The sequence below is a fragment of the Triticum urartu genome, chromosome 5A (assembly GCF_056163025.1).
Source record: "Triticum urartu cultivar PI428250 chromosome 5A, HENAU_Tu73, whole genome shotgun sequence".
Taxonomy (NCBI): Eukaryota; Viridiplantae; Streptophyta; class Magnoliopsida; order Poales; family Poaceae; genus Triticum; species Triticum urartu.
In genome coordinates, this window is record NC_141877.1 from 600,691,834 (window position 1) to 600,719,468 (window position 27,635).

The 27,635-nt window shown below is 42.8% G+C and overlaps 1 long non-coding RNA gene across 5 annotated transcripts; it reads right to left on the bottom strand.

The window, feature by feature from the left end:
- LOC147973229 (uncharacterized) lies at positions 1-25,570 on the bottom strand. 5 transcript variants are annotated; one of them, XR_015602861.1, is made up of 6 exons: positions 25,292-25,570; positions 24,380-24,641; positions 22,181-22,264; positions 2,394-2,563; positions 1,595-1,691; positions 1-1,365 (listed from the first exon to the last, which is right to left on the bottom strand). It is a non-coding gene; the product is annotated as an uncharacterized LOC147973229 (long non-coding RNA). The 5 variants fall into 5 exon arrangements; XR_015602858.1 differs by having other exon boundaries at positions 1-1,691; XR_015602860.1 differs by having other exon boundaries at positions 1,595-2,563.
- Positions 25,571-27,635: the final 2,065 nt, after the last annotated feature.

Sequence of the window (27,635 nt, forward strand, 5' to 3'; positions counted from 1 at the left end):
CTTGCAACAGCAATGAGAAAATATGACGGCAGCATAAGCCTTATTCTCACTGTAAAGAAAAGTTCAAGTAAAAATTGTCATTGTTACCTAAACAATATAACATGGATCAAATAAGAAAGCAACTGGTAGACTTGTTGATCAGAAGAACAATCATTGTTACCTAAACAATATAACATGGATCTATGTTGCTAAACATGAAACTCGTTAACTTACATTAATATTGCAAGGATTTGTGTTGTGCTGCATAATTAAATGCACCGTACTAACTGGATAATCTGAATGGTAGTACATGTCGAACCATTGAAAATTCAAATCCAAAGTGCAAGTGTGTGCTACCTTGGTTCTTTGTTGTTTCTGCACATGCCTCGTTATCGTACACCACTCTTTTCCCTTGGTCAATCATGAATTTTACTGTTTCATACTGGATTCCTTGATTTACATAGATCTTGAGGAATCCGATAGAGTGAACATATAAAGAGCTAGTAACAAACAGTTGTAAAATTACACGGCTATACATGAATATACTTCAGTTATACAGTGGACAATGAACAGGAAGATGAAAATCTGTAGTACAATACAATTTGGCCTATCGTGGCAACAAAATTTGGATGGTACTCTCTCCCTCGGTAAATCCTGAAGTTTATCCTTTCATGTTGGATTGCCTGATTTACAAAGATTTGGTAGGATCCAATAGAGTTGATACACAGAGAAAGAGCTGGTAATGAAACAGTGGTAAATTCATTCCGATGTATATTAATATAGTTTAGTTATATGGTGGAAACTGAACATGCCACTATTGCAAACCACCCCATTAGCTGAGGACAATGAAAACCATAGCACAATACAACCTAAAATTAAAATTTGGCCTACCATGGCAGCAAAAAAACATAGGGCAACTGAGATTAGCTATATATGTCGACATAAGAAAAAATGATCTAATGTAAATTTAGTGCTAGCAGTCATCTAGCTTACCTAGGTAGAAATAAGAGGACGGATCAACACAAACATCAAATTGGAGTCCTGGATCATGAAAATCACGCCTCAATCCTCATAATCAAACGAAAATATTAATTAACAGAACAATATGATTTCACTTGTAGAAGATTATGCCGGAAACAACTACAGAAAAAAAACTTTTCAAACATATCAATAAGTAAATGATACCTCTCGCAAAGCAAGGTTGAAGAAATGTGTAGTATGTTGGACAACACAAATAATATATAGCAATCCCAGCTTGGTACATACATAAAAACATGAATTGTCCTTATTGGTAAACAAGAAATTGACCTATCTGAACCTAGTTAATTAAGTAATCAAGTAGCAGGTCAATACAATTGCTTCTGCCGATTAAGTCCAAAATTGCGCCTGTCAAAAAATCAAGCTGATCTTCAACAACACAAACAAATTATTTTTACTGTTGTCATCATCTAGAGTTATATACTGCACCACAATATAAAATAAGATGATAATTGAAATGTCTGATTCATTCGAACCTCCAAGAAATGGAAATCTACCTCGGAGCTAAATAACAGTAGACAAATATGCATGTTGACTGAAGGTCTATGAACCTCTGAAGTAATGTGGGACTTTTTACCTTTTTACTCTTGGTGGAGGCTTCAAGGCAGCCTCAAATTTATTGATTATAACAATTCATTTGGACGGTGGAAATGATCACACGTTGTGTGCGACTTCTGAAAGTACATATGTATCACGTATAGGCAGAGATATGACTTACACATTTGCGATATGAAAAACAGAATGGAGCATTGGCACATGAACTAATTGAACAGATTGTAATTAGTGTTGTAAATTTTGTAATCATACCATTTAACTGATGGAGAACCAAAGGTAAAGTTAGCTGAGAAGGGCTAAGCTGTTGCTTCTTCTTGGGTAATTGTTAATGTTAACGAAATTCGGCTCACCTCAGTTAGCCCAGCTATACTGCTCTATTCATAATGATGAACGAAAAATGCAGCTAGGATGCTTTGCCAGTGGGATGCTTAGAATATTTGTTCAACAACTATACTGGATATGACCAGTCGTAACGTCCAGATTCACAAATAAGTCATGTATACTCTCAAGGCTTCTCCCCGCTGTGAAAATATGGCAGAAACTCGCACGTAAACTTCAGGAAGAATAAACTAAAATCGAATTGATAACAGAATCAAACTATGTAGTGCAACTTTATATTAGGAAACTTGTAGAATTAATTGTTTATGGCAAACTGAACCGAAATTTCACTGACACATCAAATTTTTGCCATGCTTGAAGGCTTATACATGTATGTACGACTTCAGGATGAAGCTAAAAAACTGAAATTACAACCACGTCTTGTAAATTGGCATTAGAAAATAAGAACTTTGTTTGCTCAGATGCTTAACAAATTAACTTACCTCTCAAATCTTTCGGACTCCTCAAGGATTGGTTGTCCCCAGGAAAACAGACCCGGCTCCACGTCTTTATCCATCGCTGGGGTGCAAAGGATTAGTTTTGCTTCGGATAATCGGATAGCATGCACGGAGACCAAGCTATCGTTTAAAGGAGAAGCACGTTTGATAAGGACCTGAAATGATAATTTTTATGTCATACCGTAATTACATAAGAAATATGAGACCAAAGCACCTCTAAATAGAGGACTGGCAAACATGGCATTTTTAATACCATGGAGGCTTAAACTTTGTGTGACCTATGTGGTTGGGAATTTCGTCAAATTCCAATGAAAGCGGTTCACCCTTGTAAGTTCTTCTACATCATGAATCTCTTTGCATCGTTCCATTCTAACTTTGCAAACAGTAGCATCCATGAGGGCTATAATATGTTTGTTTGACAAATCATGCACACCAATGTGTAAACCTGAGTTCAACACCTGCCATCATATTCAATTATTCACTTTCTCTTCTTTTAAGATTTAGTGTGCATCCACTCAAGCAGCCCCAAGCTGGCTAAAACAGGGCTAAATCATATTCCATCTGGAAATATAAACTGTTTAGCAACAGCAAGCAGGAGCACATTTAGGCTGCAGTATGGCCTAAAAACGGCTTATCAAATCTAAGCGCAGTAAAATAGCTCTAGGCAGATCATGACATCTATATTCTTACCAAATTGGTAGCCTACCTCCAAGTATTTCATTCACCATTCTAGTAATTTGTCGAGAGCAATACTCGACAAATTGAAATTGCACTGGAGGCAAGACAAAGATCAGAAGATGGATGTTGCTTCCCAGGGTGGATTCCCAGATTCAATTCAGTAGGAAGAACCTCTTGTAGGGCATAGCAGGGAGCACGTACTAAATTCCACCTTGGCCAGGCATACTACGGCCCTATAAACAAACAGGGGACTTGGGAGCGGTATTTGAGACCAAGCCGCCGCTGCCGCATTGTGCTCAAGCAAGAGAAGGGGCGCAGGGGACTTGGGCGTTGTTCGGTGCTGTAACAGGGGCCACATCCTGTAAACCATACTCTTTCCTCTCAATATAACGACTCACAAAGGTTTTGCGAGCTCACAAAAAAAGACTACAAATGCCAACAACGCAATGAAATTCAGTGGGATGACTAGCAGATCTGAACCCCTGCGAGCGCAATTGAATGGCTGAGGACGTCAAATCGTTGTGGGAGGATGTTAGTGGAAGCTTTACTGTTTTTTAATAAACAGTTTGTTGGTAGTGGCATCACAAAAGACTGGAAAAGAACAGATGGAAACAATATGTGCTACTTCATTTATATACAAAAAAGCACTTTGCCGGCAAAAAGGCACCTGAATATGGCACTATTCCTCTTAGTAAGTTATAAAGTTGGATAGTATGTTACTATGGCTCCCTGGTAAGTACTAAAATCAGATTGAATAACAAAATTTAAAATTAGATAAATAATGCTAGCATCACTATTAAAAGTTAGGGTTAACAACAATTGGACCTACAAGAACTACTGATGTAAGTTCTAACTAACAGAGCTTTTGTTCTTGCACGAATTAATGATCAGAAATAGAAGTCATGATCAGGCATAAGAAACTGTTCACTAAGATAGGCATTCACAAAGGCAATATACTCAGGGTCGTTGCCAGTGATGATCATGTGTCAACATATAAAAGTGGACAAACAGCGCCGGATCATGAGCACACGCTGAAAAACCAGTGGCAGTAGGCAAAACGCTCAAAATAGGTGTGAGGGGCTTATTTAAGGCCATAGAGTGAGAGAGATGAAGACGGATGATCAGGAACAGAATACCAGGTGGTGACTCTCCTCACGCAGCTCACCATTAAGAAAGGCAGTCTTAACATCAAGCTGAGACACAAACCAGTGGAAAACAGGGGCCACGACAAGTGTGTGAACAGTGGTCATATGGGCCACAGGAGCAAAAGTATCATCGTAATCACGACCATGCTCCTGCTGAAAGCCACAAGCCACAAGACGAGTTTTGCAACGCTTAAGAAAACCATCAGAGCGAGTCTTAACCTTGTAGACCCGCTTACAAGTGATGGGACGAACACGGGGAGGAAGAGAAACAAGATCACACCGGCCGGTGCGCCCAAGAGCATCAAGCTCCTCTACCATTGCAAACTGCCATTCAGAGTGAACAACATCTTCATGATAAGAAGTCGACTCAAGAACAGCAGGGTCGGCGCTTGGAAAACCAAGGTAATGAACAGGTTGAAGCAAAGGAGGACCCAAGCCATAAGTAGACTGAGACGAGGAAGATGACACATCAGAAGTAGATGGCACATCAGTAGACACATCCACAACAGACGAACGATGAGTATAAAAGGAGGAAACGATGGAAGAATACGAGGAATCACCGGGGTGGACTCAGTTGATGGAGATAGAGAAGTCATCGGAGATGAAGGTGCAGAATCCTGTGACAAGTGAGGTGAGGAAACCATGGGAGATGGCAACATCGGATCTGCAATAGTCAGAGAAGCAGGGGCAATAGGACGGATGGGCAAGGGCTCAACAGTTGTGATAGATGTGTCAGGGAAAGTGAGGGAAAAGGTATCCTCCACTGAAAGGGTCAAGGAAGATGGACGTGGGTAGAAAGAAGACTCATCAAAAGTCACATCCAAAGAAATACGTATCCGACGACCAACATGATCACAACAACGATAGTCCTTGTGCTCATCATTATACTAAGGAGACACACTCGACAGATGTGCCATCAACAACCCCAACAGTCTAAAGACACACCGCCGAAGACGGATCCAAGAAGGCCACGTCAAACTAAGGATGAGAGACGAGAGCCACGCAGATGACCAAGGTGATGATGCCACTACTGAAAAGAGCTTGTAGGCAAGGCAACAGAGGTGGAGAGACTGGCAGCGTCGTAGCGGAGGGAAGGTAAAGCCAGTCAAACAAAACTATCTCTCATCTGAACACCTGCATTGATAACTGTGATTGGGCCCTCTCTCGGCTGAATGGTATCAAGGATAAGCATTCGCTCTCGGTACTTGAAAGTAACTTCCGTCTCATCCTCAAAACGCACTCCTAACCAGCTAAAATATAAACAGGAGTATTGAAAAAAGAGGTACACGATCAGATGGTTTCATGGCAGTAGTGTTAATACCAAGTTCTTCCATTCTACAGCTACCAAGCAAAGAGGCGATCTTGTTCCAAACCTATAAAAAGAGAGAATTGGACAATCTAACCCTGTGGACATGAAGTTTGACCTGTCGTCTATCTCAAACGTGTGGATGGCCTCGAGGAGCTAACAGTTCCTTTCACAAGGTAATTGATCAGGTTGTGAGGGACATGTCGGCTGACAGTGCGCCCATGCCCGATGGTTTTGACGATTGCTTCTTAAAATCATGTTGGCACATCGTCAAAGAGGAGTTATACAAGGTTTGCATTGATATGTGTTAAGGGAATTCAGATTGGAGTAACCTTAACCCCAAAGTTCTGTCGCCTCAGACAACAAATGATTATCGCCCGATCTCTTCTAAACTGTTGTCAGAAGTTGATCACTAAACTCCTAGCAAACCGCCTGCAGGAACTTATCCCTCGTATCAACCATCGTAATCAGTACAGGTTCTTCAAGGATAGGTCCGTCCAACACTACTTGGCATGGGCTTTCAAATACATCCACAAGTGTCAGGTGTCACATCGTTCTTGCTTTCTCTTGAAGTTGGATTTTGCCAAGGCATTCGACACGATCGTGCATGAACCGATGATTCAAATCATGAGGAACATTTGTTTTAATGATAAGTGGTTGCAATGGATTGGTTGTATCTTTTCTTCAGGAAGCTCGGTTGAGTTGTCAATGGATTGTCGGGCCGATAGTTCTCCTACAAGCGTGGGGTTAGATAGGGTGAACCCTTGTCGTCGTTGATCTTTGTTCTAGCTGTGGATCTGCTGCAATCAGCCATCAATGATGCACATGCCAGAAATCTAATTCAGATCCCAATTCCAACCTGTAATAATGACTCTGGTGATTCAGTACGCCGATGACACCATGGTGGTCATGTCAGCCTGCCCGCGTCAAGCTGAGCAAATGAAACTTATTCTGTCGGACTATGCAACTTTTGTTGGGCTGTGCATTAATTTTCATAAATCAACTATGGTGCCAATCAATTTGGATCATGCAGAAAACGTTTGTTTTGGCCCGTATCTTTCAGTGTGTGGTGGGACAAATGTCGTTTACTTACCTGGGGTTGCCTTTGGGCACCACACGCCCCTTCCACCATGGATCTTATGCCACTAGTTTCTTCTACTCAGAGAAGATTGCACACGGCTACTTCCCTGCTTGACTATGGTTCAAAGCTTACGCTGGTTAACTCTGTGCTTACATCTTTGGCCATCTATATGATGTGCTCGATGAAGTTACACCCCAAGATCATTGAACATCTTGATAAACTACGTAGGTACTATCTATGGCGTAAAAACCTGATGATAGAGTCAAGGGGACCTCGCTGACCGCCTGGGACATTGTCTGTCGCCCAAAAGACAAAGGTGGACTGGGTGTTATAAACTTCAAGGTGCAAAATCATGGTTTGTTGTTCAAACAGATGCATAAGTTCTACAATAGTGAGGATATCCCGTGGGTGCAGTTAATTTGATCTGCATATTATACTAACAAGATCCCACACTCCTCTGACCTATGGATCCTTCTGGTGGAGGGATATCCTTCAGTAGTCGGATATCTACAGGGGTGTGATAAAAGTCGATGTAGGGGATAACAAAATGGTACATTTTTTGGAAGGATCTCTGATGACATAACAATAGCCTCGCATCCTATCTACCCTTGTCCATTAAGGCTCGCGAGGAAGTCAGAGACTTGCAACTCATTAGGTTGATCGTGCGTCGGATGTCACTGACACTTGGTTGAGTGCCTAATATGGGTGAAAGAGTTTAAGACTAGCAAATTCTACACCTATTGTATTAGAGATGTGCAGGTGGATGATGCATTCTGTTGGATATGGAGAACCACATGCACTATGGAGTGGAAGATGTTTCTTTGGATCCTTCTACCTGGTCGTCAAAATACAAGAAATATGTTGCGCGGGAGGCACTGCAAGATTGATAATGATGATTATAGCTGCCTCTTATGCCATAACACCCCGGAGGAAAGCCTGGCACACCTTTTCTTCAAATGCCCATTCAGTGTTTCGTGCTGGAATGCCTTGGGTATTGTTTGGCCTGACAACGGTTGCAGATTGCATATGGTTCATGTGGCGCCGATGTTTATGGAGGTCTGTGTTGTAGTTGCTTGGGGGATTTGGAAGGAACAAAATCAAAACTTTTTCAGGGTGTGCCATCACACAACTCATGGCTTTCCAGATTTAAAAAGGTTGCTATGTTGGCCAATAGGGCAAAGCAGAGGCTTGAGTTCATTCTATCCTTTGTTGCTACTCTAATGCTTGTTAGTGCCCTACCTGCTCTCCCTGTTTGTACTTCCCTATCACTCTCTCTTCCTTAGATTACTAGACTCCTGACACACACACCCTTTCCCTATGTAATTCCCATCTATTTACATTTCTACCCCCCCCCCCATTAAATTTTAATACAAAAGTCAGTTGGAGCCTTTCACAAGGTCCAGTGAGGATCACATAAGTACTACCTCCGTCCCAAATTTGGGACAGAGGGAGCAAGAGAAAATGGAATTGTTAACTCTTTATGCTAGTTTTGGGACTCCTTACATTAAGTTTAGACATATTCTACTTATCTTCTATGAAATTCTTTTCTCAAATAAGATTTCAAAGGAAAACCTGCATATTGATCCTTGATTTTAGGCCTGCTCATTTTGTTTCAGAACTTCCATGGAAAAGAGCCAACAATTACGAGAAGAAGATGATGGTGAAGATAGAAAGCATGCTTTCCGTTCTTCCTTGCTGCAAGGAGTTGGCTCGACATACATTTTAACATTGTAACCTAATCTAGAAAAAAGTTATTCTCTAGGACCAACCCCTAGCAAGTTAGAATCAATTCCTAATGGTCGCAAGCTAACTGACAAAAAGGGGTACTACAAACAACAATTTGTCGAAAGTGCATTCCCTTACAGCATAATAATGAGCCAGTACAGGCCAATTTGGCATCTTTGTCGCAAAGCCCGAGCATAGCTATTATGTTGTAATCTTAGTGTATGGATAACTTGAAGCATCACGTATGTGTTTTCAGAACATGGTACTCTAGATACTTGACTACCACAGTAAGCACTATAGACTAAGTTGCCCTTTCTAAGCTTAACGTTAATGGAAATAACATGGTTGATGATGAAGCAAACTGCACACAACCTAATGCAAGTTGGAGTGAGTAATCTGGTGAAGACCACAACTCTTGTCGATGCCATCATGGAGGACTAATTTCGTTTGACTTTGACCGATTTTGTTGCGGCATTTGGTCCAACAAATGAACAATGTGCACCCCTACAACTTGATTGTTTCTTTTGCATCAACATGAGTAGAACGAATCTAAGGACATGCAACTCCCAGCAAATTCTCACAGAGAGAGAAGATTGCCGATCTCACATCACACGGCAAGAGCAAGGGACATAGATGGAGTATGAAGAGAGTTACACCAATCAACCCTTCAAGGCCACCACTGATCGTATCATCTCCCACGACCATGGGTCTCAACCTCGCCATTATTCTAGCAGTACGGAGCAACTAGAAGGCAACATTCCACTGATGAAGAGAGGAAGGTAGCCACAACAACACAGGGATGCAGCTTAAAGTAGCTCCCTCGATGTCCGTCGGTCCCTATCCAGAGGCATCAGCCGACAATGCGGGCAATGGCAAGGGAGATGGTTGGTCAATGCAAACAGTGCAACTGCAGTAGATATGCGCACCGATAAGAAACTTTGGGTGCGCAGCGTCTTTATGACCTGCAACGATATGAGGCGTCGAGAGCCGTATCAAATCAGAAGAGAGGGTCAATAGATGGCTTTGATGGCGGCCTCGAGGCTTTAGGTGAGACGAAGGAACAGCCGCGTGTTGTGCCCGTTTTTGCTAGCTAATCCAAAGGCTAACAATGAATTTTGGCCTTATCGGACACTACTTTCGATCTTGCGCGAGGGTTAACGTGAAGGCTCGTATGGTGCCTCCAATTAGTAGACATAAGATTCTAGCGCGGCTCTTCTTGAGACGACTTCTTATCAAGAAGTAGTTGTTCATCCCGAAAGGCAACATGTGATGGCAGAGATTGTTGCTGTTGAGCGCACCGGCATGTGGGATCTCTATTCCCTTACTCCCCGTGCTCGTCCTCTACAAGGTTAAGACTTTGATGGTTCTCTTGAACGTTACAAAGCTCGTATTGTGACCTTTGGCTTTCATCAGGAACATGGTTGTGACTACGGTGAGACATTTGCTCCTATTGCCCAGATAACCACTCTTCGCAAACTTCTCGCTATGGCTTATGTTCGCCATTGATCTGTCTCTCGGCTTGATGTCAAGAATGTCTGTTTTAATGTAGCCAACACTAGGGTATTATGTTCCTAATGGCATGATATAATGTCTTCGTCACTTTCTCTATGGCCTTAAGTAAACCCTGTGCATGGCTTGAGCGTTTCGTCTCAATAGTGACTGTTGTTGTTTTTGGCGAGTACTCATGATCCTGCGCTTTATGTCCACCTTTTAGCCCAGTGTCAGACTCTTCTTTCATATGTTGATTACATAATCATCACTTGCAACGACTCTAAGTACATTGCCTTTGTGAAGGCTCGTCTTACTGAGTAGTTTCTTATGCCTGATCGAGGTCCTCTTCGCTACTTTCTTGGGATCGAGGTTTCTACCTCAAATGGCTTCTTTATTTTCCAAGATTAGTATATCCAAGATCTTCTTGCTCGTGATGCTCGTAATGATGAGCGCACTGTTGAGACTCCTATGGGCCTGAACGTCCACCTCTGTGCTTCTAACGGTGAGCCATTTTCTGATCTGCCGAGCTATCGTCATCTTGCTGGGAGTCTTCTCTATTTAGATGTCACTCGTCCGGACATTTCATATCCTTCACATTCTATGTCAGTTTGTTTGTGCTCCCACTGCGACCCACTAGAGTCACCTCCTCCATATGTTATGATATCGTCGTCTAGATATTTATCCTTTCTTTTATTGCTTTTGCTACTTTTTCTTGCCCCAGTGAAAGCACCAAACTAACCACTTTGTCTATTGAATGTGTCTTCTTAGGTTATAGCGATGAGCACAAGGGCCCTTGACGTTGGGATGCTATATTGGTAGTCGGATGCACATTTTTGGTTGTTCTTTCTATCCACGCTCATGCTCTACCTCCCCCATTGAAGATATTTCTTCCCTCAATTTCCTCGATACACCTATTACTCGTGTATTACCCTCGTCCACCCATCCCATCGTGTCTTCCCATACTACTATTGTAGACCCACGTCGTCATGACTTGTGGCTTCCCCACTTTGTTCGTTACCTGAGGCTACCTCACCTTGCCCATCCCATGAGGCTTCCCCGGTGATTCCCCCTCATCCTCTTCTTTACTACACTGGTCGTCTGTGTGTTCTGGATTCTTTTGGTGTCGTTCTAATGAAGAAAATGTATCTACTACCTTCTTGCTCGAGGGCTTCATCAAAAAGGTTTTCCCATGAAGAAGCTTGGATCACCATCCTCACTCAGATGAAAGAGCTCACTGAGCTATCCAAGACCAATGCTCCGAAGCAAGAAAGTTAGAGCAAGTGCTTAAGAATTGTGCTCAGGGCTGAAGCTCAAGATTCTTCATATCTCCTTTTGATTAGCCATCTCCCCCGACTACTATGTCTCCTTACCTTAGCCATGCACCACCTCCAGCTCACCCTATTTATGGCTTCCGCGCTCTGCTGCCCCCGCCTAATGACCACTATGGTTACTCTGGAGTCGCTCTTCTTGAAACTTCTTATCATGACTTTGTTGCTCATCCTAAATGGCAGCATGCAATGACACAGGAGATTGCTGCTCTCGAGTGCATCGGCACGTGGGATCACATTTCCCTTCCTCCCCGTGCCCGCCCCATCACTTGCAAGTGGGTCTACAAGGTTTAAGACTAATGGTTTCTCTTGAGCGTTATAGGCTCATATTGTGGTCTGAATGTGCCTCCTCCTTGGTCTGAAGCTCCTCAAGATTCTTCATGTCTTAATAGCCATCTCTCTCGACTATTATGTCTCCTTCTGTTGGCCATGGACCACCTCCAACTCACCCTATTTATGGCTTTCGTGCTCGGTGGCTTCTACCTAATGACCACCATGGTTATTCTGGTGTCGCTATTCTCAAGACCACTTCTTATCGTACATTGTTACCCATCCTGGACGGCAACATGCGATGGCATAGGAGATTGCTTCTCTTGAGCGCACGACACGTGGGAACACAGTGCTCGTCCCATCACTTCTAAGTGGGTCTAGAAGGTTAAGACTGTAATGGTTCTCTTAAGACTAATAATGGTTCTTTTGATTAGCCATCTCCCCCGACTACTATGTCTCCTTCCAATAGCCATGCACCACCTCAAGCTAACCCCGTTTATGGCTTCCGCGCTCGACCGCCTTCGCCTATTGACCACTATGGTTATTCCGAAGCCACTCTTCTCAAGATGACTTCTTATCGTGACATTGTTGATCATCCTGAATGGCAGCATGTGATGTCACAGGAGATTGTTGCTCTTGAGCGCACCGGCACGTGGGATCACATTTCCCTTCCTCCCTATGGCCATGACTGATGAGACATTTGCTCCTATGCCCCACATGACCACTCTTTGCACACTTCTCATTGTGGCTTCTATTCACCACTGGTTCCTCTCAACTGATGTCAAAAATGTCGTTCTTAATGGTAAGTTGCATGAGACGGTCTACATGTAGCCTCCACCTGGGTATCTTGTTCCTGATGGCATGATCTGTTGTCTTCGTCGCCATGTCTATCGCCTTGCAAACCTATCGTGCCTTTGAGCGTTTCATCTCGATGGTGATTGCGGTTGGTTTTTGGCGAGTGCTCATGATCTACAATTTATATCCACCTTTTTGCTCATGGTCAGAATCTTCTATATGTCTATGACATGATCATCACTCGTGACGACTCTAACTACATTGCCTTTGTTTAGGCCCATCTTACCAAGTAGTTTCTTATGCCTAATATTGGTCATCTTCACTACTTCCTTGGGATAAAGGTTTCTTCTGTCTCTGATGGCTTCTTAATTTTGCCAAGAGAAGTATATCCAAGATATTCTTGCCCCTGCTACTCTTTTACTAATGAGCACACTGTTCAGACTCCTATACACCTCAGCGTCCACCTCTGTGCTTCTAACAGTGAGGCTTTCTCTGATCTGACACACTAATGTTATCTTGTTGGGAGTCTTGTCTATTTGTCCGAACATTTCATATCCCGTCATAGTCTAAGTCAGTTTGTCTACGCTCCTGTTCAACCCACTAGTCACCTCCTCCGCGTTCTATGATATCTTCGTTTAGACACTTATCACATGATTCAACGTGTTTGTTATGTTCTTGCACCCCATGAACGCACCAAACTGACTAATCAGTCTGTTGAATGTGTCATCATCTTAGGTTACGACGATGAGCACCAGGGCTATCAATAGTTGAGTGCACATTTCTCGATATGTGACTTTTGATGAGTCTCGTCCTTTCTATCCACGTCCATCCTCTCACATGCCCCCCCCACACACACCCAACTGAAAACCGGTCAAAACAAAAAAAAGCACAGAAAACGGCCCAAAAAACCTAGGGTACCTTCTAGAAGGCCCAAAAAGATTCCCAAATTTGTAACATGAGAAGAAGAAAAATACAAGCGTGCGGTGCGAAGTAAATGGGCAAAGGCCGAAGGTCAAACAGGGTGTGGCGCTTTCTACCAAAAAAGAGCGTGGTGCCTTAAGCGTTGAATAAGGTTTGGCGTGGGAAAGGGGTGAAAATGCTCACAAATTGGAAAAAAATCATAGAGCTGAAAAGGTTCAAGAACTCGAAAAATGTTCACGCACAAATTCTGGAAGTTCGTGAATTTGGAAAAAAAATGCAAATTTGAAAAAATTTCATGAATATGAAAAAAAATCAGACGTTTGGCCGGGAGTCGAGTGGGTTAGGATTAGGGTCATCACACGGGTACACTACTTAGTGTTGTCCCTCAATGTTGTGCCTCTAGGAGCTTGACTAGCTTCACCTTCCCTCGGCTACCGTCGACGCCAACCTCTCCGCCTCTATTACCTCGGCTACCAGCTCTTTCTGGCATCATCGTTTTGGTCACTTGTGTGGATCTCGTCTCCCATAGTTCGATGTTGTCTTCTTGGATCTATCTCTAGCGATGTGTCTTTAGACTGAAGGTGTGTCTTTAGACTATGAGGTTTGTCGACTTGGTAAATAGGTCCAGTTAGCTTATCCTCATAGTGGGACTATGTCTCAGCGTCCTTTCAATCTTGTTCACTCTGATATTTGGGATCCGGCTCGTTTTGCCTCAATAGGAGGTCATCACTACTACTACCTTTATAGACAATTTCTCTCAACACGTGAGATTTCATTTCCCTTGCTCCTCGTGCTCATCCCATCACTTGTAAGTGAGTCTGCAAGGTTAAGACGTTGATGGTTCTCTTGAGCATTACAGAGCTCGTAGTGTGGTCACAGGACATGGTCGTGACTATGATGAGACATTTGATCCTATGCCCCAAATGACCACTACTCGCACACTTCCTTGTTGTGGCTTCTATTTGCCACTGGTTTGTCTGAGCTGATGTCAAAAATGCCTTTCTTAATTGAGTTGCATGAGACGGCCTACATGTAGATTCCACCTGGGTATCCTGTTCCTGATGGCATGGTCTGTTATCTTCGACGCCCTGTCTATGGCCTTGAGCAAACTCCTCGTGCCTGGTTTCAGTGTTTCGTCTCTGTGGTACAGTCGGTTTTGTCGAGTGCTCATGATCTGCAATTTATATCCATCTTTCGTGACGACTCTAAGTACACCACCTCTGTGAAGGCTCGTCTTACCGAGTAGTTTCTTATGCCTGATCTTGGTCTTCTTCACTACTTCCCTGAGATTGAGGTTTCTTCTTTCTTTTGAAGATAAGTATATCTAGGATATTCTTGCTTGTGTTGCTCTTGCTGATGAGTGCACTATTGAGACTCCTATGGACCCCAACATCCACCTATGTACTTCTAACAATGAGGCTTTGTCTGATCTGATGTACTATTGTCATCTTGTTGGATGTACTATTGTCATCTTGTTGACTGTCTTGTCTATTTAGATGTCACTCGCCCGGACATTTCATATCCCGTCAAATTCTAAGTCGGTTTGTCTGTAGTCCCGCTTCGACCCGCTAGTCACCTCCTCTGTGTTCTATGATATCTTCGTTTTATCACTTGTTTCGTTGCATTTGCTACATTCTTCTTGCTACATGCGACCACACCAAACTGACTGCTAAGTCTATTGAATGTGTCTTATTAGGTTACAGCTATGAGCACAAGGGCTATCAATAGTGGGATGTGCATTTCTCGGTAAGTGACTTTTGATGAAGATATTTCTTTACTCAATATCCATGATACACCTATCACTCGTGTATTGCCCTCGTCCACCACCCATCCCACTGTTTCTTCCCGTACTAGTGTTGTAGACCCACACCATCATCACCCACGGCTTCACCACCTCCAGCTCAACCTACATATGGCTTCACGCTCAACCTACGTATGACCAATATGCATAGTTATTCTGCGCCGCTCTTCTCAAGGCGACTTCTTATCGTGACGCCATTGTTCATCCTGAACGGTAGCATGCGATGGCAGAGGAGATTGCTACTCTTGAGCGCACCATCACATGGGATCTCATTCCCCTTCCTCCATATGCTCGTCCCATCACTTGTAAGTAAGTGGGTCTACAAGGTTAAGACTGATGGTCCTCTTAAGCATTACAAATCTCGTATTGTGGCCTATGGCTTTCAGCAGAAACATGGGCGTGTCCACGATGAGACATTGCTCCTATGGCCCACATGACCACTCTTTGCACGATTCTCATCGTGGCTTTTGTTCGCCGCTGGTATGTCTCACAACTTGATGTCAAGAATGTCTTTGTCCTCCTAGTGCCCTCTTCCCTCACACCTCCCATGCACTCTCTGCTCCTTGCCAGTCCGGTTGGGCATCCTTTGTCTGGCTACGAGTTGCTTTGTGCCCTTGATACCACGTCTGTGTTCCATTGATGGACGCCACAATAGCCAAATGCTCAAGCACCACCGTGAATTTGGAAACTCGTGAATTTGGAAGGAAAGAAGTTCATGAGTTTGTGCCCTTCCAATGACTTTCAAACATGAATTGGGTAAGTTCGTGAATTTGGAACAAAAAAAGGTCATGAATTTGGAAAGAGTTTACAAATTTGAAAAAGTCCCTGAATGTGGGGAAAAATCGACATGGTCTTGGATCTATCTTTGGCAATGTGTCTTTAGACTATCAAGTTTGTTGACTTGGTAACAAGTTCAGTTAGCTCATCCTCATAGCAAGACTATCTTCGCGTCCTTCCAATCTTGACTGGCTTCACCTTCACTCTGTTGCCATCGCCGCCAATCTCCCCGCATCTAATACCTCATCTAGCGCTTCTAGGTGGCATCATCATTTTGTTTCACTTGTGTGGCTCTCGTCGCCCATCCTTGGTTCGATGTGGTCTTGTTGGATCTATGTCTAGCGATGTGTCTTTAGACTGGCAGTGTGTCTTTGGACTGGCAAGTTTGTCGACTTGGTAAATAGGTTCGATTAGATTATCCTCATAGCGAGATTGTGCCTCAACGTCCCTTTAATCTCTACTCTGATATTTGGGGCCCAACTCCCTTTGCCTCGAAAGTCGGCCATCTCTACTATACTACCTTTAGACAATTTCTCTCGACGCACATGGATATATTTTACACTTTCTTGTTGTGAGGTCTTATCTATCTGTAAGAAGTTTGTCGCCAGGGTTCATATGCAATTTTCTTCACTCCTACTTGTGTCTTCCATGCAAATTCTGCTCGTGAGTATATCTCTCATTTGCTGGCAGATTCCTTAATAAGCAAGGCACACTGGCTCAGTTGTCTTGTCCTGATGCTCATTCTCAGAATGGTGTTGCGGAGCGCAAGCATTGTCACCTTAAGAAGCTAGTGCGTTCATGGTCATTGCCTCTCTTCGGCCACACTTTTAGGTTGAGTTTATTTCTACTTCGACCTATCTTACCAACATTCATCCCTTCCTCTACGGTGAGATTCCTCTCAGGCGTCTTTTTGGTTGTTCTCGTGACTACTCGACGCTTCGTTTGTTATATTGTGTTTGCAACGTTCTTCTTACCTTTGTGAATGCCCCCAAACTGACTGCCCAGCCTGCTAAATTCGTCTTCTTAGAGTCTAATGATGAGCAGAAGGGATATTGGTGTTGGGATCCTATCGATAGTCGAATGCGCATTTCTCGGTATGTGACTTCTCATGAGTCTCAGTCCTTTTTCTATTCAGGTCCATCATCTCCTTTGCCCCCCTTCCCCCCTCGACGACATTTATTTCCTCAATTTTCTCGATACATCTATCATTCAAGTATTACCCTCGTCCACCCATCCCACCATGTCTTCCCCTACTACTATTTAGACCCAATGCCATCATTACATGCCGCTTCACCATTCAACTCGTGGTCGAACACTACTTCTATATGTCAATCATCACTGGCGACGACTCTTAAGTACATTGCCTTTGTGAAGGCTCATCATAGTTTCTTATGTCTGATCTTGGTCCTCGTCACTACTTCCTTGAGATTGAGGTTTCTTCTACCTCCGACTTTTTTATTTTCTAAGAGAAGTATATCTAGGATCTTACTCGTGCTGCTCTTATTGATGAGCGCACTGTTTAGACTCCTATGGTGCTCAACATCCAGCTTTGTGTCCACCTTCGCTCCCTGTATAAGTCCAGATGGGCATCCTTTGCCTAGTGGCGGGTTGCTATGTGTACTGTCTTGATCCCACATCCCGTGTTCCCTTGCTGGGTGACACCATAACCGCACGCTCAAGCACCACCAATGGTGAGCAGGAGCTCGAACAATCGGCGCATACCTGGATTTTACCCACGGGACATGCCCGAGAACACAGCGCTACCTATCGTCAAGGCAAGGGCGCACAGTAGGAGAACGTGGGATGCTTAATCAAGTGCGTGACACAAAACCCGCAAACAGGACAAGAACACCAAGCCAGATTAACGGGGAAAGAAGAGTGCACACGCACGTAGGATGCTAGACCAAATCCATCTACTGCCACTACCGCCAATCTCTCCGCCTTTGTTGCCTTTTTTCAAGTGTGATCATTTCTTGATTATCGGTGCTTCAACTATTTGGTTGTGTTTGCTATGTCCTTGCCCCTCGTGAAGGCACCAAACTGACTGTTCAGCCAGTTGAGTGTGTTGTCATAGGATACAGCGATGAGCATAAGGGATCTCTCTATTGTGATCATGTTCGTCGTCTGATGCCTATTTCTCGAGATGTGACTTGATGAGTCTCGTTCGTTCTACTCACGTTTATCTTCCTTAACCTTTTCAATGGAGGATATCTCTTTTCTGACTTTTCCCGACACTCCTAGCACTCCTGTTGAGCCCTTATCCATTCATCATATTGCTCATACCTCTTCAATTATTGCAAATCCAACATCATCTCCTATGATTTCCACACCTCGCTTGTCACATATTTCAACACCTTCATCACCGATGACTTCCTTGTCACAATCACCTGAGATTGCCCAGATGATTCCTGCTCGTATTCTTTCATCTTTACAACACTTTATACATGTCATTCATGTGTTATAGATGTGTCTACTGATATGCCATCTTCCCCGTCTCAGCCTACTTATGGCTTGCGTGCCCTTTCGCCTTCCACTTGTTGACCGCCTTGATCTTCCAAGCGCTAGCGCTACTGTTCTTGAGTCGGCTTCTTATCATGATGTTGTTCATCCCAGTACGTTGCAATGGCAGAGGAGGTTGATGCCCTTGAGCGCACCGACATGTGGGATTTTGTTTCTCTTCCTCCTCGTCTTCATCCCATCACTTATAAGGGGTCTACAAGGTTAAGACTCGCTCGGATGGTTCTATTGAGCGTTACAAAGCTCACCTAGTGTCTCGTGGCTTTCAGCAGGAGCATGGTCTTGATTCCGATAAGACTTTTTTCTTCTGTGGACCATATGATCACTATTCACACACTTTTTGTTGTGGCCCGGCTCGATGCTAAGAATGCCTTTGTTAATGGTGAGCTGCGTGAGAGGGTTTACATGCAACCGCCACTTGGGTATTCTTTTCCTGATGACATGCTACGTCTTCTTCCTCGCTCTCTATGGAGTTCTAAGCAAGCCCTAGCACCTGGTTTGAGTGCTTTGCCTTTGTAATGGTTGTCGTTGGTTTTGTGAAGGCACGTCTTAGTGAGCTGCGTGAGAGGGTTTACATGCAACCACCACTTGGGTATTCTTTTCCTGACAACATGCTACGTCTTCTTCCTTGCTCTCTATGGAGTTCTAAGCAAGCCCTAGCACTTGGTTTGAGTGCTTTGCCTCTGTAGTGGTTGTCGTTGGTTTTGTGAAGGCACGTCTTAGTGAGCAGTTTCTTATGTCTGATATTGGCTCTCTTCGCTACTTTCTTGGGATTGCAGTCTCTTTTTGCTCAAGAAAAGTAATCCAAGATATTCTTGCTTGTGTCGCTCTTACTGCTGAGCGCATTGTTGCCACTCCTAAGCTCAATGTTCACCTCCGTGCTATCGATGGTGACACTTTGTCTGATCCGATGTGTTACCTTCATCTTGTCGAGAGACTTATCTACCTAGCTGCCACTCGCCCGAAAGAAGAAACAGAGTACAGTGCCCCTGTTCAAGTGCACCTCTACCATCCACTATATGCTTTGCGGCATCGTCGTTGTGGCTAGGATGGTGGCAAACTCACCAGCGTCGATGCCTCTCACACGATGTCGCTAGAGCCTTCATGCCTCTCACACAATGTTGCTAAAGCCTTCATTCTCTCATGGAGGGGACAATGTCGCCATGGCTGCTGGCATTCCCACTCGCGGATCAATGTGTTTGTGAGTGAGACTAACAAAAATATAGGAAAGGAGACAATGACTAGCGTATTAGGGGAATGAGGCCTAAACAAAATCGTTGAGATGAGTTCCGCCCACTATCAAAATGGTTGGTGTATTCTTCTACAAAGTGGGACACGCTTTTGATGCAAACAGGACTGAGTGAGATATAGTCATAGTCTATCAACGCCAAATGATAATCTCCTTTTTTTGGCAAACTTTTAACCCCTGCTTTCAAATACTAATTTGACCCATACACTAAACATAGCGTTGAACGTCATTCTTTATGCATCACAACAGAATCTACTAACATGAAAGGCAAATTTGAAAGAGGTCTTTGCGAATTCATTAAATGTTCACAAATTCAAAAAATATGTTTGCAAATTCAAAAAATATTCACGAATTCAATATAAGTTTGTGAATCCAAAAAATATTGACGAATTCAAAAAATGTTCATGGCGAAATCAAAATATGTGCACAGATTAGATTCAAAAAAAGTTTGGGGATACCGAAAATGTTCACGTATTCAAAAAAGTTTGTGAATTCAAAAATATTTAAGAATTTAAAAAGATGTTTATTTGAAAAATGTCCATCTATTCAAAAAAAGTTCATGAATTCATAAAATGTTTGCATCAAATTAAAAAAATGTTTGCAGATTCTAAGAAAATGCTCACGAATTCAAAAAATGTTCACACGGTTTTCCAAAAATGTTCACAAATTCAAAATGCCCAGGAATTTGAAAAATGTTGGCGACTAATTCAAAAAATGTTCACAGATTCTAAAATCGATTCGCAAATTCAAAAACTGTTCATTTATACAAAAAATGTTCACATATTCAAAAATATTTACAAATAGGAAAAGGTTAAAAAAATCATGAATTTGAAGAACGTTTGGGAAATCAACTTTTTAGCAATTTCAAAAAATGTTTGTGGATTTAATAAACGTTCACGAATTGAAATTTGTTCACAAGTTTGAGAAATGTTCAAAAGATTTAAGAAAAGGAATGAAAAAACGAACAGGAAGAAACCAGAAGAAAAACAAAACAAAGATATAGAGAAACGTACAAAAAAAAGAAATGAAAAAAACGGTAAGGATACCCAATCACTTCTAAAAGACTGTTTCTGGTTCTTCATCACATGATGCTTCTTCATCGACCTCTTTGGTTGAGCCCCTGGCTACGCGGGAAATTGATTACACAGACGTGTCTGCTAGCTGCTTATTTTGGTTCTCCATCGATAGGCTTTGCAAGTTTTCCTACTTCCTCTAGTGGTGCGAGAGACCACTTTTTACAATATCTTTTTACAATATCAGGCACACCTTCGTGGATCTCTCAGGCGTCTTTTCATACAACTTATGATAATTCTATTTTGCCCTCCATTCCACCTCTAGATTCTCTTGTTCATGTTTTTATTGCCGATGGTACTTCCCTCACAGTCGCTAGTAGAGGCACTCTTGGCACTTCGTCTTTTTATGTTCCATCTTCTCATCATGATCCTCGACTTCACTAAACTGATCGGCCGCGTGTTGTGGATTCTTCTCATGAGCCATCTTCCTCGACTACTATGTCTTCTTCTGTTGGCACCGCACTACCTCTAGCTCAGACTACTTATGGCTTCCGAGCTCACCCGCTTCTCCATACTGACCTGCATACTGACTGATATTGTTATTGCGTCGCTCTTACCAAGACGACTTCTTATTGTGACGTTGTTATTCATCCTAAATGGCATTGTGTGATGGCGTCGAAGATTGATGCTCTTGCCCGCATCAACTTGTGGGATCTCATTTCTCTTCCTCCGACATCACTTGTAAGTGGATCTAGCAGGTTAAGACGAAGGTGGATGGTGCGCTGATGGTCATCGCCTCTCTTCCACCTCACTTTTGGGTTGAGGTTATTTCTGCTTCGACCTATCTCAACATTCACCATTCCTCTGCTCTGCAGGGTGAGATTCCTCTCGAGCGTCTTTTTGGTTGTTCTCGTGACACTTATTTTGTTCTATTACGTTTGCAGTGTTCTTACCTTTGTGAACGCCCCAAACTGACTGCTCAGCCTACTGAACGTGTCTTCTTAGAGTCTAGTGATGAGCACAAGGGCTATTAGTGTTGGGATCCTATCGGTAGTCGGATACGCATTTCTCGGAATGTGACTTTTCATGAGTCTCGTCCTTTCTATCCAGGTCCATCATCTCCTTTGGCCTCCCACATTAGCGATATTTCTTTACTCAATTTCCTCGATGCACATATCACTCATGTATTGCCCTCTTCCACCCATCCCAGTGTGTCTTCCCGCTACACCACCTTGTTTGTTACCTCGGGCTACCTCACCTCACTTGTCCCTTAAGGCTTGCCAATGATTCCTCCTCATCCTCTTCACTACACTACTAGTCCACATGTTGTCGATTCTTCTGATGTAGGTTTATAGTTATAATTATATCAATTTAGAGATCGTATGTAGGTTTGACTAGATATCTAGGCCCATGTCTGTACTCTATACTATCATACATAAATACAACGGTATGCCTTAACTTATCACCATCCTCCAGAAGGCAATCTCTGTTCCAACCTAGGGCGTGCATTACATGATGGAAAATACAAAAATCTTTCAAACTTCGACAAAAACTTATAGAAGTAATTGTAACTGAAATAAATAGCTATGTTTGCGATTTCAAAAGGAAGATATTAATGATGAGGTGTCGAACAAATATGCATGCATGTTGTATCATACTTATAGAGTGAACTCACATGAGCTGCAGAATGATCCTCATCTCCGGGTAATTGAGTATTTGAAGTTGGTGAATGAAAACTTAAATCCATAAGCGGATCTATCTGTAGGAAACGAGGGGAAAAGGGAGTTACACTTGCCTGTTTTACAAATGACCTTACAAAGAATTGTAACTAGACACTGTGCAACCACCAAGATTGTGCTTGAGAGTGCATCTACTATGCAGCACATAGAAGATTTGAATATCTATTGGGTATATGGCCTAACCACAGGAGCAAGTTAGACTTAAACTAACTGTGGATCTGAAAATGTCACAAAGCAAAAGCAGCAGTAGCGGTTTGTGTGTCTCTACAGCATGGTCTGCAATAAGAAATACAGGCCAAAGCATAATATTAAGCATCTGCCAACCTTTGAACTGCGCGATGGAGGGCAAAAAATTCAGTAAATAATAACAAGGATTCATTACCACAACATTTGTCGTATTTCGTTCGAAACTGTAGCATACAGGAGCTTATAAATGGATTGGCACACACAAAAACTGGAATTTGCACTTTGACAAGGTAGCAAAAGGAAACGTTACAAACATATGCAAGTCTATAGAAGCTAGTCTCCTTCAAAAAAGCATGATTCTCTTTTGGAATAAATAAACTAGCACATATGCATATGCTTTGCAACGAGGACATAAATATTCTAGCAGTTCAACACCCATCGTCTATGATTTGAAATTCTGGTCGAGAAAAGAGGTGTTAAGTTCTTTAAAAATCCTGATGCTATATACAATAATGGAATTTTATCACTATATCAACCATTGTTGTTAAACTGAATGAATATAACTACAATCGGGATACCTTGTGTCACCTTATAGAAGTGCTAAGACATATCACAGCAAGTATACCTTGTACATTTAACCAAGAAGCCATATGAACATATGGCAAGCAAGGTAAGTACCACAAATACATTAACTGTTAAGCTCACGCTGAGTAGGGTCATACACATTAAATGTGACTCAGGAGAATTTCTCTTTTATCCTTGTTACCAGCACACAATTATATTGAGCACCAGACCCCACAAATACATCATCTATCAAAATCATCCAGCCACACACCTATTAGCAATACACCTGCAGAACCCACAGAGGGATCTGCTGATACAGAACTATTTAACAACCAAATACATAATGTCGTCCAACAAATCGCATAAAATGACCAGGTTGGCATGTACCATACACTCCCTCCGTCTCGAATTACTTGTCTTAGATTTGTCTAGATACGGATATATCTAGACACGTTTTAGTGTTACACACATCCGTATCTAGACAAATCTAAGATAAGTATTTAGTATGAAGGTAATATAATTTCTCCCCTCCTGCTGCACAAAAACCAATTGAACCTACTGTTTTCAGTACAACATCACTTAATTTGCTCTACCCAATTGTGTTTCACTAGCAACAGCTGCTAAATTAGTTGTACTGTCCATAAACTTCAGAAATTTAGATGGGATATACTGGCAACGTGAAGGCTAGAAATTCAGTACTGGCCATGTTTTGAATTAGGTAAAACCTGCCACACTCGCCAACATGTCGTTTGTAGTATGCTTAAAATCCATGATTGAACTAGGAAGGCAACACAATTGTTTACATGTTAATTAGTAATAAGGTCGAGCGCTTCTTCCATGCATGACAATAACACTGATTTGTCTCCAGTTGAAAACAACCTAGCCGAAAAGCATAGTATAAGGTCATGTAAATATACTCGGTTAATTTATGTTCATTCCAATCCATTAGCATAACACAGAAACATAGTGTATACTGATTAGATATAATCGACAACATGTTAGGGCAGCAATCTAGCACACCAACCCAAAAGGTGATCAGAATGAAATTATATACACCCAGCACAGCGCAAGAAAGGCAGGTGTGCATCTTTACTCCCTAAAATAATAATCAATTAAAGAGCCTGAAGTGTGTTGTTTGTCAAACCTGTCCTGTTTGAGTTCATAGTAAACTTGATATGTCCCTCTCTATACTACACGCCTATTTAATTCTGGTAGTTACATGGATATAATACCATAGTCATCACTCATTATTATAGGTTTCCCCTTTTTCTTTGCAAACTCTGCAGACTGTCCGTACATGGCAAGGTATTAACGATGGAAGCTAAAAATCATGTCTTTTTTAAAACAACAGAGCCGCATTTAGCTTGGCATGTGATCCAGTGTACCTGAGGTGGAGCACCGGTGGTCGGTGTTCCGGTGAAGTTGGTAGAACAGCGAGATTGGATGCTTCCATAGAGCGCTCGATGACTATTATGTGGCAAAGGAGGGTGGTCCGTGTCTGGCACAAGCTGATGTGGAGTCTGTGTCTGGCACAAGTTGATGGCATGGGCGAGCATGACACAACACTGGCAAAGGAGGGTGGAAGATTCCATGTCTGGCACCCGTTGATGGCGTCATCATCCTGCTTTGCACATGAACGGATAAGACCTACAATGGACAATAATATAAACCTGAGACTATAACATGTAGCATCTAAATAACAAAGAATTGGAAATATTACCAGAGAGAAAACCCACTCTGGTAAACAAGCAATAGTACTTGGACTAAATATGGTATTTAGACATAGCCGGCCACTAACATGATGTTATTGTTTTGGATATTATCAGTAATGTGCTTAGGGAACTTTTTCATGCTTCTATTGATAACCAGAAGCCAGGCTAATGTATCTGATCTATGAAAAGAACATGTGTCACAAGTTATCAGCTAATTACATGACAGACAATCTAGCAAGGATTGAAGAGTCAGCAGCCTATAAGAATTTTTTTTCCTGAATTTTTTATGGTCCATTGATATCTAAATACTGTAATTGCTAATTGCATAGAATAGTAGTTGGTACAGGAATCAGAATCAATAAAGATCGGAAGCTAGTCTGCGGGCCTACTTGTGTTCGTCAATGAATTGCATTGCATAAGGACCAAACTTCTTTTAGGGAGGTCAGCTGCAATAGCATCAGGGGTGCATACCTACATTGTCAGGCCGGGTCTCTGATTCGATCCTAACCAGAGCGGCGCATGACATACATCAACGACAGAAAGGGCCAAGAACAGAGACTACTGCTACCAAGGGCAAAATCATACATGTGCACAAAGGTAAGAGGACGCTCCAGAGCCCTCGGACCCGAGCGGCGCAAATCCTGAAAGCCGGAGGAAGGACGCGAGGGGGGAGGAAGCGCCGAGCAGCGCAGGCCTCCGAGGTGTGGCGCCGGGAAGGAGCCGCTGCCGATTCTGCCGGAGGAGGTGTCCTGATCTGGCAGTAGCACCGGAGCTAGGGTTCCGCCGGCAATTTGGGATTTTCGGGGGGTCCGTGGAGGAGACGGGAAAGTGGGGATTGGGAATCGAAGAGGCGGCGGGGGCGCGGGGAAGTCCGTCGGCAAGGAGGAATCCGACCGACGCCTCTTCTTCTGGATGTGGGATTGGGCTTTGTTGGGCCATATGTCGAGGCACAGGCGGGCAGCTACGGGCTTTGGAATCCGCTTTGTTGGAGGACGTTGTCTCGCTGAAGTTTGGGTGCCGCGAGTTGGCCCAGCCCAGGCGCGAGGAAAACAATAGCCTCGTTTTCTGTTATGGTTTTTTTTTCACGTTTTTTGTTTTTTGTTTAATTTTGTTTATATTACAAGTGTTTCAAAATGTTAAGCAAGTATTTGGAAAATGGTAAATGTGTACAGAATTTTTTTGACCATGTATTAGAAAATGATGAAAACAAATTGATCATGTATATAAAAATATTAATCAAGCATTTAAAAAAATGTTGAACAAGTATTTGAAAAATGTTAAATGTCTATAGAAAAAATGTTGACTATGTATTAGAAAATGATGAAAAAATATGATCATGTATATAACATTGTTAATCAAGCATTTGAAATAAATGTTCAACAAGTATTTGAAAAATGTTTATGAAGCATTTGAAAAATGTGACATGTGCTTATAAAAAATGTTGACCATGTGCTCACAAAATGTTATACTCGCTAGATGTAGGACATATTTTTTTCGAGAGCACGCCAAAAACTTGCCTTAACTTTATAGAAGAGAGAAAGAACAATGTACAAGAAGCTAACTAGTAGATGCGAACATCCACTCTCGGCAACATCCTTTTACAACCAACAGAAAAGACAAAAGCCTACTCTCTCACAAATCGCGATAAACCACCAACGCCTACCCCGGCCGTCCTCCACTCCTGAACTTCCCGCGAGATCAAGTCTACCAAGATGTAGGACATCTGACTTAGATGTGGAAAATGAATGACATATAGATGTGCTTTAGCAAAGTGTCTCTTTTTCCGAACTTTGATTGATGTAGGCTATGGAGTGATGTTTTTCAAAGAGAAATCGATCCCCACATTTGGATAATAGTATAGTCACTTCAAAACCACCCATTAGATGTAAGCAAAGTGCCCAGCTCAACAAAGAAAAAGATGTAAGCAAAGTAATTTAAATGAGTAAACTGTCGAGTATCCTTTAGAGGAGTATATTTAATCCTCTAAAAAAGTGTGGTTTCTAACCGAACCCTTAAATTTAACTCTCTAAAGTTTACATTTGGCTCATACAGTCCGTCGAACACTTGCTATACGTCTCCACGGCGAGTGGTGACGATGGTGACCACGTCGGGATGAGCAACACCGATGAGGAAGACGCGTCATCGGCGAACCCAGGATGTGCGACCATGTCCCTCTATTCCCTGACGTTGGCTTGGTCCGCCCAGGAGACAACAATGCATAGGTTGCCTCCTCCATCTCGCCTTCTTCCACTACATCGAGGTCCGGCCAATGACGCGTCCACCTCGCTCTCTTCGTCGTTCTATTTCCTGGTCCTCACCCAGCTCACCATCGCCCCCTCCCCAAGTGCACGACATGCCACACAATGTAAAAAAAGGTGACACGTGGCACGCCTCTTGTTTCCCTGCTAACTCGGCAACTCTCTCGATCTCCCGTCTCCTTCTCATCTCTCCAGGCGCGGTGGCAAGTTGGCAAGTGTAGATTGGTGATGTAGGGTAGGAACCCTATAGCCCGATCTTTCACGATAGGAGCGGATCCCGCGATGAACACGAAGAACACGAGGAGGGAAACGAGGGAAAACACAGGGGAAACACAAGAGACACACTAAACCAACAAGAACAAGTTACACATGTGCTAGATCATCGAATACATAGGGTTCACACGGTACACGATCAACCAAGGACGATACAAGGGTAACGGTCTTCTCTGTGAGGAGGTCTTGATATTCTTCCCTAAAGAGGGGTCTTGAATCCGCTTGGGGGATCTTCTCCGTAGGAGGCTCGAATCTCCGAGGAGAAGGTAACCAAGTGGATGAGCAAAGCTCTCACACAAAATATGAGCTAATCCTTTGCTAACCCTAGAAAGTTGGAAGAGGTGGAGTATATATAATCCTAGTGCAAAAGAGGGGGCGAAGGGGTACATGGGCTGCGG